The sequence below is a fragment of the Vigna radiata genome, chromosome 11, assembly GCF_000741045.1.
Source record: "Vigna radiata var. radiata cultivar VC1973A chromosome 11, Vradiata_ver6, whole genome shotgun sequence".
NCBI classification, from domain to species: domain Eukaryota; kingdom Viridiplantae; phylum Streptophyta; class Magnoliopsida; order Fabales; family Fabaceae; genus Vigna; species Vigna radiata.
The window spans coordinates 8,830,386-8,843,633 of NC_028361.1; positions in this window are offsets into that span (position 1 = coordinate 8,830,386).

Here is a 13,248-nt window from a genome sequence, read left to right on the forward strand (position 1 = left end):
ATATAAATGAACCGAAACAGTGTAAAAGAGTCACAAACATGAATAAAATCGAACGGAATAACACCCCTTAAGAACTAACGTGACTGAACGTTATTTATCAAGCTACCACTTTATTTAACCAAACCCTTAAGAACTTAAATCGAACACTACAAAGCCTAGGCCGAGCACTAATGCTCTAGGTCGAACACCATTTATTAAGACTAAACACTGTTACACCAAATATTAGTAGCAGAATGAATACTATGAAGAAATCGAGTGCTAGTACGAGACCAAGCACTACTAAGACCATGCGCCATTTTGAGACCGAACACTATTGATATCGAGCACTAGTCAAAGATCGAACACTGAAAAGACTGAGTACTAGTCTAAGACTGAACACTCTCAAGACCGAGTGTCAATACAAGACGGAACATTCTCAAGACTGAGTATTAGTACAAGAAGGAACACTCTCAAAATCGAGTGTCAGTACAAGACCGAACACTCTCAACTAATATATATATATATATATAAGGCCGACCACGACAACAACCTAACATCTATTAAGACTAGCATAATGTTGAGTACTTAACTTAGTGGAATATCTTGACTAGGTTGACTACTCAGTAAAGGAAGGAAACTATACTTAGAACAAATATTTAATTTCAAACATACCAGTAAAGACCGAACGTTACACCCTAATGTACATAATACGAGACCGATCGGTCATTAACTGAAGTTCTACCAAAGAGGAATTCAGTTAAGACCGAATACACACAACAGACCGAACGATCACTAATGACCTCTCGGTGACAACTACAGAATTCTGCAGAATACTGCAGAATTAAGATTAGACCTTATCCCTACCAGTTCATGCCCCTTCTTAAACATCAATACATACAACAAACATGCAACATTTCAATATCAACCAAATCATCAAACATAACATCATGACATCATGCAATCATTCATAACATTGAATCATAATTAAATTACAAGTTTCCCTTACCTCAAAATCCAGATAATTTCTACACTCCCATGATTCTCTTACGTCCCAAGCAACTTTTAAGGATTTCTACAAACTTTTGATTGGTGAAAGGAAACCAACCATAACATCCGAGACCAAAAACATATTCAGAAAAGGAATGAATTAACACATGCAAGCGAAACAATACTTCATGCAACAAAAAATGTAAAAACACTGCAGAACGAATAAGTTTGGCTTACCAGTTTCAAAACAACAACTTGATCGGTTTAAATGAAAGCTTTTGACATCAGGAAGTCTCAAACGCTGCCTGAACGATGATCGGAGGAAAAGAAAGTGAGAAATATTAGAAAGAAGATGGATAATTATAGAAAGAAGGAGAAGAAAATGGAAATTCATAATTTTGAAGAAGAAAAATGCATGCAGAAGTAACACCAAATTTTAAAATCGTGACTTAAATAGTATCGTCAAAAACTCTCACGATCCACTCATCCATGCACACTTGGATACCACTTTCTGAATTTCATTACCCTCCTTCCGATACATGGCTTATGTTGAGGAATTTAATGACCTGGCATCAACAAATTCTTTTACTGGAGTTTTTTTTTTTTGAAGAACATTTACTTTCTAGAAAATCTATTTTAATAATGATACATCTGGAATAGAGTTTTATTTTTATCAGGTTTATCAAATTAATTTTCCTTAATCTATTTTAGTTCAATTTTCTTTTATCTATTAATTTTAGTATTTATTACAGTTCAAAGACAACCTTTATTTCTGAATAGACTTTTGTCACTTTTCGTTATTTGAATATCATAGTGTCAGTTCCTTCTGACAAATCCTAAGCACCAAAATGAACATACACAATCGACCCTTCAATGCTTGATATGGTCCATGAAATCCCACATACCCATGCTGAAACTTGGCGCCTAGAATGTCAGCATTTCTCTTCATGTCTTATCTCATCAACTTCTTTATTACCATATCAATATGTTTTTTGTCCTGACATATCATCACCCACCTTAAGATGGGACACCACCAACTTGACATCATGGAATTGGTCATTCCTTATGGCTCTTTCTTCTTACAATCCCATAATTTTCAAATCAGACGATATTTTGGTATAACTTTTTGACACAGTTTACTGGATTTCTTAAAATCAATTTTTGAAACTTTTTTAAAGTTGGTTTTATTGCCCATACTGAAATTTCAAATTGTAACATTACGTTTTGGATTGGTTATGTAGAAAGTATTTCTTGTCTTAAAAAAGTTATGTTAATGTGATATATGATTTTTTGTTGAAAAATCATGAAGATGTTTTTATAGAAGATTTTTGTCGACTCTATATTTTGTTAGACATTTGAGTTTTTGTTACAAAATGGAAATGGAACAAATTCGTCCCATACTTTGTATATGTCTTTCATTGCTTTCATTTATGATCTAAACTTCATCCTTACTTGAGTTAACATCATCCTCTTCTTGGACCACTTCTTTTTTATCAATATGCAAAACATTACGAATAATGTCATTGACTTAATGCTCTTCTCTTAAATATCAATCCCAATAAATCTGAAACCATACAAAACATACAAAAATTAACATAATCTCATAATAAAGACATATCAACAACTTACAAACTAAAAATAATTACTTAATTGTTATAGAATAGCCGCTCAATACTTTTTGACCTTAACTTTACACAACTACAATAAACAATTTTAGTATTAAACATATGTCCTATTCAACATATAATAAATTACAAATTCAATAAACAAATTACCTACAATCCAGTTACACTAACGGAATCCAAAGGTGGTCACTGCCCTTAAACATCAAATATGCATGAGTTAAGTTATTCACCAAAAAATTATACACGACTATCACCCAATTATACTTTCTCAAACTGTTAATATTGTTTAAATACTCTACAAGACATATTACTTATATTTCTTGAATTTTTAGAAAAAAATAAAGTATTGCAAATCAAATCAATATATACAGATGACATATATTATTTACATCATCCTCCCCTCTACCTATAATACACATTTCATCATTTTAATAATATATTTAATGGTTATTGCTTTGTCACTGAAAAATGAACCCATAACACCATATAAATTTTCATCAAATTCTAATTCAAGTCCACCTACACCTTACCCCAAACACATACATATGTCTACAATGGTTAAGGACACCAAGTGTTGCATCACACGAAATGATTAATTCACAAATACCTAGTGGGTGAACACCTCCTTCAATAGAGGACCACAAATCTATAAAGATCTCTCTATGTACATACATCATTTGAAAGGTGTGTCTCCAATCCTTGAACGATGTGTATCTCTAAGGATACCATTCATTTCAACAATGTATTTTGTATCACAACAATTAGGAAGTTGAATTTATAATACAATAAAAAAAAATAGCATACCATTACTTGTTCAATTATAAAAATTATTTATGCCAAATATATGTAGTTAAAATGCTTACAAAATCTCGAACTCTATTTCCTGAGGCGCGTAAATCACTGTCCTTAAGGACTTATCTGCGGTGTGTTGCGCAAGTTCCCAGGATACAATAGGAACTTCGCGAAATGTATTCGAGGATCACAAAACTAGCAAGAAGCAAGAAACTCTGATAGAGTTTATACCCAGGATAGAAAAGAAGAATAAAACTAAGAAGAGAGGAGAATGAGAAAGACTCAACTTGTTCTGTTTTGGAATGGGGGAAGACCTCTCTATTTATAGAGCTAGGAAAGAATAAAATAAATAAAAGAAATTAAAACCAATAAATAATTTGACCGTTGCAGCACTTAAAAATTTTGATGTTGGAATATTACCGTTGGAGCACATTATTGGCAATTAAAGTTTTGAAAGTTGTAATCCAACGTTTTCTTTTGCAATAATATAATCATTGTTACAATAATCCCTCACTTATTGCAAAAGAAAGTGGAGAGAAAAAAAAAACTTTTATCATGGGTCTCATAAGATGTAATGCATCAGAGGTGGTATAGCAAGCTATATGAACCAGTCTTAGATCAAGAAACTTAACACTGTATAGCAAGCTATATGAACCAAAGACACTTGGCGTGTGTTAGAGGTTCATCAATCACAATACACCCCCACAATTCTTGTTGTTATCACTGTGTTGCGCTTACTAGGCCATGCGCGTGCCCGGTATTCATGAGTGCTCTAGAGATCATGTCAAGATCTCATGCAGGCGGCCCCACTCGACACTCGTATAGGTGATTTCATCAAGTGTATGCTGCAAATCATACACCACCCATAAGGGATATGAAAATCATTAAAAACTTTGTTTAAACTAAAATTCTTTCACCACATAGAATTTTAATGACAAAGTTTACAAAGTTTACCCTCTCAATAATGCAGTCTCTAGCACTTTCACACACACACACCATAGGAAGGGTCATAATTGATTAAAATCAATTTAGTGCTATTGGAACTAACAAGTGAATTGTTTTTACCCATATGAACCTTATTCATGGGATCTCCAATCACAAAAGTTGGGTTACCATCAATTGTTTGTTTGCAAATGGCTCAAGTCCCATTCCCCTCGATGTTTCTAATATCATTTGTCTTCCCAGGGTTTTGTCAGAGGATCCGCTAAATTCCGTTATGACTTCACATAATCAATGGAAATATAGTTCCACTCTTTAGGAGCTACTTCACCAAATTCTTGTTTTTAGCTATAGCTATCGTCGATTGACAATCACAATGTATTGATACCGATGGGGTTTATTTCATTCCTAGTGGAATGTTTGCTAAGAAGTTTTTCAACCACTCAGCCTCATTACCACCCATCTTGAGAGCAACAAATTCAGATTCCATTGTTGATCTTGCAATAATAGTTTGCTTGGTTGATCTCCATGTAATCGCACCACCCCCAAGTGTGAATACATAACCATTAGTGGATTTTGTCTCATCTGAATCAGAGATCCAGTTAGCATCACTATACCCTTCTAGTACAACGAGAAATCCATTATATCCAATGGCATAATCCATTGAACCTCTTAAGTATCTCATAAGCATGGAAAGTGCATCTCAATGTTCTTGATTTGGACATTGAGTGTACCTACTCAGTCTACCTACTGCATAAGCAATATCACGTCTAGAAAAGCTCATAAGTGTACTAAGCTCCCAATTATCTGGGCATACTGAGGCTAAGATAATGATTCTCCTCTATTCTTTCATTAAATTAGAATTAGCATCATAAGGGGTACTCACTGGTTTTTAAGTCATAAAACCCAAACTTCTTAAGAAGTTTCTCAATGTATTATTCTTGAGATAGCAATATACTATCTCCCTTCCTTATGATTCTAACACCTAAAATCCTAGAAATAGTTTATTTCTAGCAACAAATTTCATTCTTATTCTCTATCTCCAGATTTAGAGTATTTAAATCAAAACTGCCACTGTATTAATACAAAAAAGATTGCACCAAAGTTAAATCAAAATAATATATATGCCAAAAACACTAAATCATACTTTAGCTTTCCATCTAATACCATGTGCCAATCTTTGAAAATAAATAATTTCTACAAAATTAACATTATAACAAATCATAAGATAACTTGCACTGAATTACGTGCCTAAGCATTATAGCAACATATTATATACCATGCACCATAGCAATCCATTATATGTCGTACACTGAACCCATCACGGTCCCATAAAATTGCTTATTCAAACTAAACTAAACAGACAAGCTAACATCACTTAACAGCAAAAATATAATTGAGATGATCATTAAAATATGCTTCAAATTATAGCCCAAACAACAATTCCAATAATACTACCAGTAATTATTACTTCACATATAAAGTCACGACTATATATCCCTTTTATATTTAAAAAAACTTTCATACCTCTTCCCGTATCAAACACCTAAAGCGTCTAATAAATACAAAAATAGTAGTAAATAAATACTAGACGCTTAACAAGTATAGCGTTCACAATTTTTTTTAGTACAAAACAGGGAACAAGTATATTTGATTCAGCATCAAATAAAAAAAAAATACTTTGTCTTTTTAAAACAATATTTTAATCCGTGTACATAATTATCACATAAAACAAAAAGGAAGAATGAAAGTAACACTGCAAAGACTAAACAGATGTATGACAACAATTTGAGTAAAGCCACTAAAGTATGCAAAACAACATTCAACCTATCAAAAAAAATTCACAGCAATTATAATATTGAAAGGATTCCTAATACAAATATCTATCATGCCATGATTCATATATAATTTTTCTCAAAATTGTAATAGAATAACATATATTCCCATATATTTCACCAAATCCATTGTAAACCAAAGCATGTATAAGAGAATCTCCATTTTTTTTCAAAACAATTAATCAGAATTAATTGGCTTTAGTGCTAAAGTTTTTCTTCTTTTTTTCTCACAATACTTTAAGCATAATTGATTGCCTAATATAACATTGTTACGTTACAGCCACCATATTTACCTATTCATTTAAATTATATTTTTCCTTTAAAAATTCACATCTCATGAAATTAATTTCATGTGTACATGGAAATAATCAACATCTAATGTTAAATTATCAATTAATAAATAAATAAGATTAGCTTTCCATACTCCTAAAAATTTCATGAATATATTCACATTATAATAACAGTAAGCTTTTCATACATTTTTTTTTAAATATAAGTTCTTAAGATTGTAATTAAAATGCTTACAAAATCTCGAATTCTATTTCCTGAAGGCGTGTAGATCACTGTCCTTAAAGACTTGTCCGCGGTGTATTGCGTAAGCCCTCCAGGATACAACTTATACCCAAGATAGAAAAGAAGAATAAAACTAAGAAGAGAGGAGAATAAGAAAGACTCAACTTGTTCGGTTTTGAAATGGGGAAGACCTCTCTATTTATAGAGCTAGGGAAGAATAAAATAAATTAAATAAATTAAAACCAATAAATAATTTGACCGTTGCAGCACTTAAAAATTTTGCTTTGCTTTTGAAATATTACTGTCAGAGCACATTATTGACAATTAAAGTTTTGAAAGTTGTAATCCAACGTTTTCTTTTACAATAATATAATCATTATTACAACAATATATGCATCCTTTCAAATTAAATATCATTATGTATCTTATTTTTTGTATATGCTCTTACCACCCATGGCCTCTACAAATGCTATTGAGTTAAAAACAATCAACCAAAATTAACCACAGTTAAATAAGAACACCATTTAAAAAAACAACTTCCGCATACAATGTTTATTGTAGAAAAAACTTAAAGCACGAAACCACTTTAAACTACAAGTACTCGACACTTGATCCTGTTTGAAACTTTGCTCAACTACAATACATCAAAATCACATTCACATACCGAAAATCACCAAATTCACGTATCATTCACAAATAAACCATTAAAATCATCATCAAATATATTCCAATCTCAATCGTAAACCACTAAAAAAAAATCAAACTTCTTTAATTTAACTTAACTATAACAAAAAAACTATAACTATTTATCACCAACCACGTTAGGAATCCTAGGCAAAAGCAGCGTGCTGTCCATGATCTTGAAGCCATTCAGAAGGCCATCAATCTGGTCTACTAGCGACAACCTTCCATGATCCCTTTAAAGTTTCCTCTAATCGCAAGAGCCCCAGACCACGACAACATCCTAGGACAGTAGTCACTGTACCTGCTTTTTTGCCGGATGTTGTGTTTATTACTTCTGAGCCTGGAATGACTTTTCTTACTAACTCTGGAATAGCTGAAAAGGAACGGTGTTTACGTGACCAAGTAAGAGACGTAACCCTTTCACACACTCAAAACAAACAAAAGAATAATAAAAGAATGAAATTGAATGAATGAATATCTTTTATTAATGGTAGTATATGGGTAAACACAAGTAAACAATAATGGGAAGCATAACCTCCTTAGTCATCCAATAATTGGGAGCATAACCTCCGTCAATTATCCTGGAGCATATCCTCCTTTACAAAACTCTCAAATCAAAAGCATGTCCTTAACCCTAACCCTAGACTTTAACTTTATTTATACTAATTATTTTCTGTTCATCTCTCACTAAATATTTCCCTATAATATATTTGCATTTAATATAAATATCCCTATATATAAATATCTCCCCATATATTATCCTAGTGTCAACATCCAATTTCGTCCAGTTGAATAAATAATAGAACTTGTTTTTATTTTTGTCTTATTTTATTTTTATTTTGTTATTTTTAATTTTNATTTTACTATTTGGTATTTGATTTAATTTTTTATTTTTTTATTTGATTTGATTCTTTTTTAGAAAAAGAAAAGAAAAGAACAAAAAAAGAACAAAAAAAAAGAAAAGGAAAAAGAAAGAAAAAAAAAGAAAAAGAATAAAAGAGAAAAAAGGAAAAAAAAGAAGAGAAAAGGAAAAAGAAAAAGCAAAAGGAAAAAGGAAGGAAGGAGAAAAAGAAAAAAAGGGGTGCACGAGAATAAAATGAAAAGAAAAGGATGGTGATTAGATGGGAGGGATGCTGAACTTGATAAATTGGATTTGATTTCATTGGAAAAATGCCCATAAGCAATTAATATTAATGCATGACAGATCACTTTACAATATTTTCGAAATTTTGTTGTTTTATTTGGTAATAATTCGAATCAACATTATGACAATCATTACAAAAAATAATTAAAAATAACATATTGATTATTGTATTCAATTTCTTCCTAAAGACAAAAATATGGTTTTAATTTGATTTATTTTTCTTCAATCAAAGACCATTTATTTCCCTATTTTGCTAATTGACAATTAATTCACCATTAAAGCAAGATCACAATAATGTTACAGTGTATATAAACATGCACCTTGTAAACAAGAAAAGTGAAGAGAATTGAACACTTCGGGAAAAGAGCATAAGGGAACAAAAAAAAAAGGAGAAAAATCCAATTTCAGAAAGAGAACGTAAGGGAACAAAAAAAAGGAGTGTGGGCAAAGAGGCACGTGCACAGATGAATGAACAACTTTCTGTGGAAGCTTTTTGTGGTGAAGTGGGGGACCTTTAAGGTAGCTTCAGAAGGGTGGAGATCAATTTCCTGGATATATTTCCTTTCCCATTCTTATTGGACTTTTTGTTTTCATTTTATTTTCTTTGCTTTTATTTCTTTAGTTTTGGTATATTGTTTTATTATTGATGGTTTGTTGTACTCGGTTTTTAATAAAAATACAAAATATAAGAATCATAGAAAGTAAATAAACAAAAATGAAAAAGCAAAAATAAAAAACATATAAAATATTAAAACCACAAAAATTATTATAGCGTTTAACATCTTTCTTTTTAAATGTTGGTTTTTTAAGTAAAATAAATAAATTGTAAATTGTAAAAATGACCTTAGCATGCTTTTAACATTTAGTAAATACTGTTTTAATTTATTTGTCAACTTTTCTAAAAAATGGTTATGTAAATAATTTTGTTGTTTATTTCAATAATACAGTTTTAAATATCATTTTCATACAATAAAATTACATAAAAATATAAAATATAAAATATAAAATAAAAAACCAAAAAGGTAAAGGTATAAAAATAATAAAAAATGTTTTAAGGGTTTAAGCACATGTGTGATCGCACGCATCGTCCTTGTGTTAAAAAACCTTTCTTTCCCTTTCATCAAAATAATTAAAAATGTTTTAAGGGTTTAAGCACATGTGTGATTGCACGCATCGTCCTTGTGTTACAAAACCATTTTCTTTTTATAAAATTAAAAAACTATTTTAAGGTTTATAGCACATGTCTGATCGCACGCATCGTCCTTGTGCTAGAAAACCTTTTCTCCATTTTTATAAATATAATAAATATGTTTTAAAGGTTTAAGCACGTGTGTGATCGCACACATCGTCCTCGTGCTAAGACCTTTTCCCTTTCTATAAAAAAAAATAAAATATATTTTAAAGGCTTAAGCACGTGTGTGATCGCACGCATCGTCCTCGTGCTAGGAACCTTTTCCCTTTTTTTTATATCAAATACCGAAATAAATATTTTCAAATAACAAACATTCTCTCAGTCAGAACTACGTAAGCCTGATTTCTCATTTTGAGAATATATAGGAGTAAGGTTAATCCTTGTCGGGCACAAAAAAATAAAAAAAAAATATATTTTGTTTCTATAGAATTTTGCTTTTTGGGATAGTTAGACATTTTGCAAACCACATCTTTATTTGCGTATTTAATTAAAGGTATTGCCTTCGAACAGGCGTTGTAGGGTGCTAATACCTTCCTTACACGTAACCGACTCCCGAACCCAATCTTTGGTTTTCGTGGACTGTGCTTTATCATTTTATGGTTTTTCCGTAGTTTTCCAGAATAAAACTATGGTGGCGACTCCAAATCTCTTTTTCAAAACTCGTTTTGTTTTTTGGATCGTCGTCCCGTCGCGATTTTTGGTTGCGACACCTAGCATATATCATTAATTATAAATATCTTATATTGAATATTTCCCTAGAATATATATTTATCTGCTCTAATTAACTTATACTATATTTTTTTATTCTAATTAACTTATACTGAATATCTTCTCATAATATCTTCCTTATTACTCTAATAATCTTCCCGCCCATCCTAACTATGTGGCAGTTAGAATGCTTCATCGCTGCTTCCAACCGTTCGGCCTGGTCGTCCCCTACTTGCCTACCGTTTGGTCACTCGCTCCCCTTTTGTCAATCGTTCGGTCAGCTTGCTCCCCAGCCTTCCACTGTTCGGCCTACTTGCTCCCCTTAGTAAACCGTTCGGTCAACTTGCCCCCTGTACTCCACCGTTCGGTCTCCTTCTCCTTCTTTCCTATACCTTCTTCTCCTTCTCCTATGCTTTCCAACCCTTACGGTTACCTCCCTCCTTATACCCTAATAATACACCCCACTGCAAAACAACCTTGTCCTCAAGGTTGGAAACGGGGAGCTTGATCTCATGGCTCCTCATCAATTAAGGTCTGAAGGCTCGGGTGGTGGCCATTGTTCCTTGTCTTCTGCCAATATCATGACTCTCAGGCTCCTGTCCGGGCAGCGGTGAGCGGGACCGAACATTTCGCCGCATCTAAAGCACTTTCCTTCTTTCCTTCGTTTCTCATACTCCTCATAAGGCAGATTTCTCAGGTTTCTTTCCTTTCGTCCGGACCCCACATTCTCTGTGATTGCCGCTCGGCTTTCCATAGAAGTTACCGTTCGGTTCTGGATAGGGCGACTGGGCTCCAACCACGTATTCGAACCGTTCAGTCTCTCCCGAGAGTGATTCTCGATCAAACTTTCGCCTCTAGTTCTTACACCTCCGTGGAGCTCCTCTGCGTCCCTTGCCATCCTCATAGCGATCATCAACTCCGGTGGGTCTAGCAGCCGTACTTGCTTACGAATCTCCTCCTGTAGCCCTGCCATGAAGTACCCCATTAGTTGTGCCTCAGTTACTCCGAACGTTTGTCCTACCAAGATTTCGAAATCTTGTATGTAATCTTCCACTGACCCTGTCTGCCTGCTGGACGCCAACCTTTCAAAGGTTGACCCCTGACTCCTTCCTCCAAATCGGTTCACCATCGCCTCCTTCAACCCTGTCCACGTACGGTTTTTGGTCTTGCCCATCCAAAATCTAAACCAATACCCAATGCTACCCTCCATGCTAATATAGGCTAGGCGCAATTTTTCCTCTTAATCAACCCCTTGTAATTCAAAAAATTTGTCATCCCTATCGATCCAATTTAGTGGATCAACCCCTTCAAAATTTGGCAATTCGACCCTTTTCTTCCAATCACCGTTCGGTCCCCTACCTCCACCACCGATCTTCCCTCCTTCTTCGTCCTTGTGTTGGTTCTCCCTTTTCCCGTTGATCGAGCTCTGGCTTTCATCCGAGTTCTCATCGTTTTGACGAGTTCGTTTTTCCAGCATCATCATCAATTGTTGCATGTCTTTGCGGAGTGCCGCTGATTCCGCCATCATGTCCTTGCAGAGTGCCGCTTTCATTATTTGGTTATTATGAAATAGCCATTTAACCTTAACTTTACTCAATATTATTGTAAAACTCTTAAAATACAACTTCTCTATCAGGGACTGCTAAACCAAGACGTTCACTAGCCCACAATTATAATAAACATTTTAGTATTAAACATATGTCCTATAACATATAATGAATTATAAATTCAACATACACAAAAAAATTGAACAAAAAATTTACCTACAACACTGCAACTGACCCAATTATGTTAACGAAATCCAAAGGTGGTTAGTGTGTATTTACCAAATAGGCAAGAGTTAAGCGGTTCCCCAAAAAATTATGCATGACTGCCAGTATTGTCTAATACTCTACGAATCATATTAGTTATGTTTCTTGAATTTTTTAAAAAAATAAAGTATTGTAAATCAAATTCATATATACAAACGCATATATTATTTACATCTTCTCCACTACTTATAATACATTTCATCCTTTTAATAACATATTTAATTATTATTGCTTTGCCATTGAAAAGTGAACCACCAAGACCATATAAAATTTCATCAAATTCTAATTCAATTCCACCTACACCTAATCCTAAACAGATACATATGTCTACAACAGTTAAGGGCACCAAGTATTGCATCACACAAAACGATTGGTTCATATAGATTCCCAATGGGTGAACACCTCCTTCAATAAAGGACAACATATCTTTAAAAATTTCTCCATGTACATACACCATTTGAAAGGTGTGTCTCTGATCCTTGAAAGATGTGTATCTTTAAGTTACAATATAATTTATGATAATTCATAATAAACCACATTTATTCATGTAAGTAAGCATCCTATTATAAAGAATTTGTGTTGGCATCCCCACTGTAGATATTGTATGAGATAAGTGTGAAGAGAAAAAGTCAAAACACTATCTGAATAATGTTGGTATCGAAGGGGTTAATTTTTAAAAGAGTTTAGCGCAGCGGATTAAAATACAGAGAGCGTACAGCGTATCAAGTCACAGTTGAAACAATTTTGCCTTTTTAAGTTAAACAATTTTCTTTCAGAAAATTTACCAAGCAGATAACGTGCGTAAATAATAAAATGAGTATAGGGCAAAAGAAAATCACACAGGGATTTTTATACTGGTTCGATTCAACAGAATCTACGTCCAGTCGTTAATCACTACAAAGAGTAATTAACAGTTCCACTAAAAATTTGTTTAAACAGATTACAAGATAATAAACAGGAATATAATGAAAGAAACCACTCTACCAACTTGAAGAGAACCTGCACCAGCAATCGACACACGATTCACGTGCTTCTCCTT